Here is a 7,686-nt window from a genome sequence, read left to right on the forward strand (position 1 = left end):
TTTAAAAATTTCTCCAGTTGTTTAAAGGTGTCTTTTTACTGTCAGTTTACTCAAATTAGTATTGAAACAGTTTTACACATTGAATTTGGTTGTTATTAAGTCTGCTGTATTTTTTGACAGTCACCTCCCCAACCTGCACTCCCCCCAAACACACATACTTTTTTTTTTTCTTGTAATTGATTTCATGGAGAAGCCAGGAGATTCCTCAAAAAACTAAAGATAGACTTATGATATGATCCAGCAATCCCACTTCTGGGCTTATATCTAGAGGGAACTCTAATGCAAAAAGACACAGGCACCCCAATATTCACAGCAGCACTGTATACAATAGCCAAGACATGGAAACAACCTAAATGTCCATTGACAGATGACTGGATAAAGAAGTTGTGATGTATTTATACAGTGGAATACTACTCAGCCATAAAAAAGAATTAAAAATGCCATTTGCAGCAATATGGATGGACCTAGAGATCATCATTCTAAGTGAAGCAAACCAGAAAGAGAAAGAAAAATACCATATGATATCACTCATATGTGGAATCTTAAAAAAAAAAAAAAGACATGAATGAACTTATTTACAAAACAGAAGTAGACTCACACACATAGAAAACAAACTTATGGTTACCAGGGGGAAAAGAGGATGGGAAGGGATAAATTAGCAGTTCAAGATTTGCAGATACTAACTATTATATAATAAAACAGATAAACAACAAGTTTCTTCTGTATAGCTTAGGGAACTATATTCAATATCTTGCAGTAACCTATAATGAAAAACAATATGAAAATTAATATATTTATGTTCATGTATGACTGAAGCATTGTTCTGTACACCAGAAATTGACACAACATTGTACATTGACTATACTTCAATTTTTTAGAGTTTAAAAAAGTATATTCATGTTAAAAAAACTTTTCTGCATCAAAATGTCACTCAAGAGAGTGAAAAGACAAGCGACAAAATGGGAGAAAATGTCTGCAAATCATATATTAAATTAAATATCCAGAAAATATAAAGAACTACAACTCAGCAACAATAGAAAACAAACAACCCAATGCAAAAATAGGCAAAGGACTTGCACAGACATTTCCCCAAAGAAGATACACAAATGGTCAATAAGCACATGAAAATATGCTTATCACCAGCCTTGGAGAAATACAGATCGAAACCACAGTGAGAGACCACTTCACGCCTTTTATGATGGCTATTACAAAAAAGCAGAAAATAGTGCAGGAAGAATGTGGAGAAACTGAAACTCTGGCACATGCTGATGGGAATGTAAAATGGTGCAATTATTTGTTTGATAGTTCCACAAAAAGTTAAACATAGAACTACCACATTATGATGGCTATTACAAAAAAGCAGAAAATAGTGTGGGAAGAATTTGGAGAAACTGAAACTCTGGTACATGCTGATGGGAATGTAAAATGGTGCAATTATTTGTTTGATAGTTCCACATAAAGTTAAACAGAACTACCATATGATCTAGAATTTCACTCCTAGATATATATCCAGAAGAATTGAAAGCAGGAACTTAAACAGGTACTGGTTCACCAGTGTTCTTAGCACCATTATTCACAACAGCCAAAAGGTAGAAACTACCCAAGTGCACATCAACAGGTGAATGGATAAATAAAATGTGGTATATACAGGAAATGAAATATTATTCAGCTTTAAAAAGAAATGAAGTATTGATACATACAATATAGGAGGACAGTGCAAACATGATAAATGAAATAAGCCTAACACAAAAGGACAAATGATTTCACTTACATGAAGGATTTTAAATAGACAGATTCACAGAGACAGAAAATAAATAGGCTAGGGCTATTACCACGGGCTAGGAGGAGGGAGACTGGCGAGTTATTGCTTAGTGGGTACAAATTTTCGGTTTGGAACAAGGAATAATTTCTAAGTGGAGGTTATGAGTGTGTAGGGGCAAGGAGTATTTTGGAATTCTCTGTACTTTCAGCTCAATTTTGCTGTGAACCTAAAACTGCTCTAAAAAACACAATCTTTTTTTTTAAAATGTCCTGGAAATAGATCGTGGCAATAGTTACACAACATAATGAATGCACTTAATGCCACTTAAGTGTATACTCAAAAATAGTTAAAATGGTGAATTTTATGTTATATATATATATGTATATATATTTTACTGCAATTTAAAACAAGGAATCAAAGAGAGGTCTAGTGACTAAAGCTTTATCATCCAGCCATGTGATTTTGAGTTAAACATTGCTCAATGTTTAATAACAATTACTTTGTTGTTATTCTGGTTTCCTCTGCTTCTCTTACAGTCCATATTAGAAAATTCTGTCCCTCTGTCTTTAAAATATGTGAATCTGGCCACTTCTTTACATCAGCCACGACCCAGATCCCCAGTGTAGGTCCCCATCATCTCTCCCCTGGATCCTGCAGCAGCCCTACTGCTCTCCTGTTTCCATGCCGCACTCTGCTCTGCTGCAACCACACTGTAGTCTGTTCTCTGAATAACAGATCATATCACTTCCCTGTGCAAAGCCCTCCCATTATACTTTCATTTACTTAACCTGCTAGACACTGTTCTGGGACACTGACAAAAATCCAAGACCTCATGGAGCTTATATTTTAGTGAATTTAGAATATAGTACAAAAATTCTTAAGTGGCCTACAAGCATGATCTGGTCCCAGGCTATCTCTCTGACTTCATTTTAGCCCATGGCCCTCGAGAGAGCAGTTCTCTAGACAAAATTAGAATTCTGTTGGAAAAGAAGTAAGGGGTGAATGGCTGTTGTTAAAGAGTGTTCATACAAATATTAAAAGTGGTAAGCAATGTCCCGGCCCCCATGAGACAACCCAGGGCCTTATCTGATTACTGTGTTCTGTTCTAAGACCAGGATTTCTGGCTGGTGTGTATAGTCTTCCTCATCAAGTTTGGATATGGACCCTTGAGGCCTGACAACCTAAAACTTAAGTTACCTATAATTTAATCTATCTAAAAAATGATGCAGAAGAAGCAAAAGGGTAACTACAAGGAAAGTCTAATCCCGGAAAGCAGCAAATGAATGAAAAATGGTACACAGTTGTCACTGATCCATAGCAGACATCATACCCAACCAGGCAGAAATACAGAAGACTCCCTCCCTGGTGGTGGAGTCAGTTTCTTGGCCAGCTGATTGTGAACCCCCAGATTTGTTCCCTGGGAAACTTCCTTATTGTCACCATCACCCGGGGCCTTCCTGCTAAAAGATCTTATTTGTCCTTATTCTCCATGGCTATGCCAGAGGTGGGCACGGTGTAAATGTCTTTCTGGAGACTGACTACTCAACTTTAATTTGGTACAAGTTGGGAATCTAGAAAGGCAATAGACTGCTAGGCTTGGAGATTCTTTGGCAATACAATTTCTACAACAGCTCAGTAGACTTGGCTTAACTTCTTTTGCTCATTCCCATGGCCAAAGAATTTTCCTAGTCACTGTAGCCAGAAGGATGCAAAGCTATGATGGGCTAGCCTTGGGACCTGTGCCCACCTCTGGAGCTAGGGGAAATGTTGCTTCTCCCTTAACCTCCCGAGTGTGTGTTGGGGGGTGCGGGGCCCCATTTAAAAATCAGGATGCTATTGCCACAAGAAAGGGAAATGGAAGCTAGGTAACAAAAACAAGTAATGTCCACTTTGAGACATGCTTGAGCTCAGGTTTTTCTCCACCTCCATTGGGAAGTCAGATGTTCACATTTGTGACACATTTCTAAACTCACAAAATAATGTTAGTCTCTGGTAGCTTTCCATAAACTCTTTCCTCTCTCAGAAAGCATAGTGGAATGTACATACACCAAAGTGATGTTATTACTGAGATAAGCTGAATCTACTCTAATTAATTTTTAAATATCACTTACAAATTTTGGTACTTTATTATTACTAACGAATTTCTTGTGACTTACCTTGTAACCGATTGTAACACATCAAGTGTGTTCCAACAGGTGTTACGTATTTGTTGGGGGAATGGTCTCATCTTTGGCACCCCAGGAAGCTTTAGTTATGTCTTATTTTGATCTCTCGGTAAAATTAACCTTCCTTCTGTGAGCACATTGCCGAGTGGCAGAGAGGCACCCAGGACAATGAGGGATGTCTACTGGGATCCAATAATCCAGCAAATAATGCACCGAGCAGGTAATCTATACAGAAAGTATTAGAAATAATGTATATTTTCAGTGAAAACATGCCTACTTTCCCCAGTGATTCAAGAATGCTATTTTCTTTCTCCTGAGAGTATAAACTGGATAATTTTAATATAAAGTTAATTAATTTTCTAGTCTCCTATACATTATTAAGGGCACTCTTCACCTCACCTTTGTGTACTTCTTGGGCAGAAGGGTCAGTAACAAGTGAGCTATTTTAACTATGCAAATAATGTCTGTTATTAAATTCCCAGCACAAAGCTAATCGCTTGGGTAAATTAACAGAGAATAAAACTGGCATCAGTATCATTCGAAAATTCAAAGTCTGTTTCTTTCAGATCAAACCAGATAGTTCCTCAGAGAAACTTGAAGCAGCTAACTTGCAGGGTGCACAAGGCTAAAAGATGATGGCTTTAAAACCTGGAGAAGGCACTAGACTTCCTTATTTTGTTTTCATTTCCCTTTTCGACATCATTCGGGACACGTTTCTTCATCTGTGATGGCAGGGAGGCAGCGCTCTGGATGAGATTTAGTAATGTACTATTGCATATTTCCTCTCTTTTTTTTTAATCTCTACAGTTAAATAAATTTGCAACAGCAAGTATGCCCCCATTTCAAAGGAAACTACTGTGCAAAAAAACGATTTATGGTTTTAGAATGTTGCAGGATGAGTTTTAATTTTATAAAATGCATGAAGTGTACATGAGGACAGACTGTGTAACAACATGTTCCCCTAATGTTTTTAAATACTATGTTTATAGACTTTTATATACCAGGAGCAGAGCAAAAGAAGCAGAGAAACCTAAGGCTAAAAGCTTCAGACACCACTGCCATGTGAGTGATGAATCTGAAGTGAAGATAAAACATGTAAAAGATTATAATTAGAAAATTAGTCCAATAAATATTTATTAGCTATGACCTCAACACGTATGAAACCACAAACAACACAAAGGTAAGTAAGACAGTATCCTGTATTCACAAATCAGCTGATGAGATGAAACCAACTTATGATACAAATAGAAACTAAGTTCACAACTGCTTGGTACAACTTGTTTCTTAAAAGTATGTAGCAATGGAAGATGGTGAGGTAGTCAGAGAAGACTGGGAAAGGCTGTGCTTGAAGTAGATCTCGCAAGGTAGGGAGGCCAAGGGACGGGGAGGGCCATTTCAGAAAGGCCCAAATGACTGTGCAATGTGGGGTCCCGCAAGACCAGCCTGACTACAGAAGAGGGTGAAAGTTTAAAAAAATCTGTTCTAAATTGAGTAAAATGCTTAAGGATGAGCCAGATTATGAGGAAATGCAGCAGGAAACAGAAAGCATTTGTAGAAAATGGCGCAATAAAAATGTGGTCTAGAAGGACAATCTGGCAGTGATGTACAGAATGAGATTGCAAGGTAGACTGGATCGAAGGCTGTTGAAATAATTTAAATCACAGCAGTAGATATTTATTGAATGCTTACTGTATCATTGCCTTCTATACCATGGAGGATACAAAGATGAGCAAGATACACATAACTCCTGTACTTAAGGGGCTAACAGGTAGATTTGTATGGCAAAGACGTAAATAATTGTGATGTTAGGTAGAGAATTAAGAGGATGCTTTTTCTGTTCTCAGAATCTATGAGTCTGCCACCAGAGAGTCTCAAAGTGCTGCAGAGGTTCAAAAAGAGACATGAAGTTCGGAATAAAGAAAGGTGTTTTTGGAAGAGATATCTTCCGAGACGGGCCATTGTGAAGAAAAAGCTGTGCTGGGCTAACTCGTAAATCTAAGTTAATAAGTGTTGTTTTGCTGATTCCTTGCTCATGTTTTTTTTTGCTAGCCAGCTGGATTTTCAGAGAGACATATCTAGCCTTGAAAAGTTGGTTTGCTGCCTCCCTGCCTCTACTTTTGTGATAATGATGCTGCTAAAGCTGTTCTATGCCTGTTGGCCGAATAACCCAAGATTGTAATTAACCCTGTAAAACCTCATTCAGACATCTTGGAGGTGCTCAGAGCCTCGGAGCAGAAGCCCCTCTGAGCCCATCGGCGTAATACATCTGAGTACTCCATCCCTCTGAGTGTAGCTTGTTTCTTGGCTGGCCTGTCGTTTCCGTAACACCATGAAGAAGGAATAGGATTTCAAGAGGCAGCAATGCAGGAGGGAATTCCAGACAGCGGGAGGCAAAATGATCCTGTTAGAAAAGTGCTACTTTAAAACTGTGTTCGATCCCAGGTCAGCAACCAGTTCTGTTCTCTTGAGGAAGTTATAAAACCTCTCAGAACTTAACTTTTCCTCTAAAGTGAGGATAATAATTGTACCTAACTCACAGCATTGTAAAGACTAAATAATGACGCACAGAGAGTATAGCACATTCAGTGGCATGTAATTGGGGCGTCCAGCAAATGTTAGCTAAGACTGTTACATAAAAAGTGAATAAAAACTGCAGAGGATAAGGAGCATGGATGTTCTGGAAACATGAAGAAAACTAGCTGTTTTGAGTATAAGATTCATGTGTGAGATAGTTGTCTTAGTCTGTTTGGACTGCCGTAACACAATACCATAAACCAGGTGGCTTATAAACAACAGAAATTTATTTCTCACAATTCTGGAGGCTGGAAAGTCCAAGATCAAGACGCTGGCAGGTTCAGTGTCCGGTGAGGCCCCCTCCCTGGCTCCTAGATGGCTGTCTTCTCACTGTGTCCTTGTGTAATAGCAGGGCCACGGGAGCTCTCTGGGGCCCTTTCACAAGGGTCCGGGTCTGGGGCAGGAACTGTTCGGCATAAGCCTGCAATGGCTCGTCTTATGAGAAAGAAGAGAAGCTATGAAAGAGCACTAGCGTCGCACCAAATACAGGGGCTCAGGGCTCAGGAACAATGTGAAAGTTTCCACTGACCAAAGATGGGAAAAGTGAGTATCAATAAGGATAAAGCTGTGTTGAATTAAAGCACCTAAAATATGGTTAAATCTATGAATTCATGGTACAAAAATAACTCAGTGGTTTTGCAACATATGGACCTTAATTTGGAGCTCAATTCAAATGAAAAAATGTATAAGATGGGGAAATGAGAATACTGACATGTTTGATGACATTAAGAAATTATTGTTCATTTATTTTAGATGTAATAATGGTACTATGGTTTATATTTCAGAGTCTTTATCTTTTAGAGATACACAATGGAACATTTATACATGAAATAACCTGATGTCTAGTATTTACTTCAAAATAATCTGTGTAAATTGGGAGTGTAAATAAAGGAAGATTGCCCATGTATTTATAATTGTTGAAGCGGGATACTGGTTTCATGGGGGCTCATTTACTATTAGCTCTATTTTTATATGTTAAATTTTCTTTCATAATTTTTTTAAAGAGAGCTAGATGGCCACAAACATGAAAATGTCTACTGCAGATAAGATTGTTCAACATTCTAATGATGTTGAGTCTTCACAAATTTATATATGTGTGTGTATAATAAATTTTATTTATAATATATATAGTAATTCAATATAAATGTATCAATTTAAATAAAAACTGACAGAATTTTTCAGGAA

This window comes from Camelus ferus, chromosome 21, assembly GCF_009834535.1.
Source record: "Camelus ferus isolate YT-003-E chromosome 21, BCGSAC_Cfer_1.0, whole genome shotgun sequence".
In the NCBI taxonomy this organism is placed as follows: Eukaryota; Metazoa; Chordata; class Mammalia; order Artiodactyla; family Camelidae; genus Camelus; species Camelus ferus.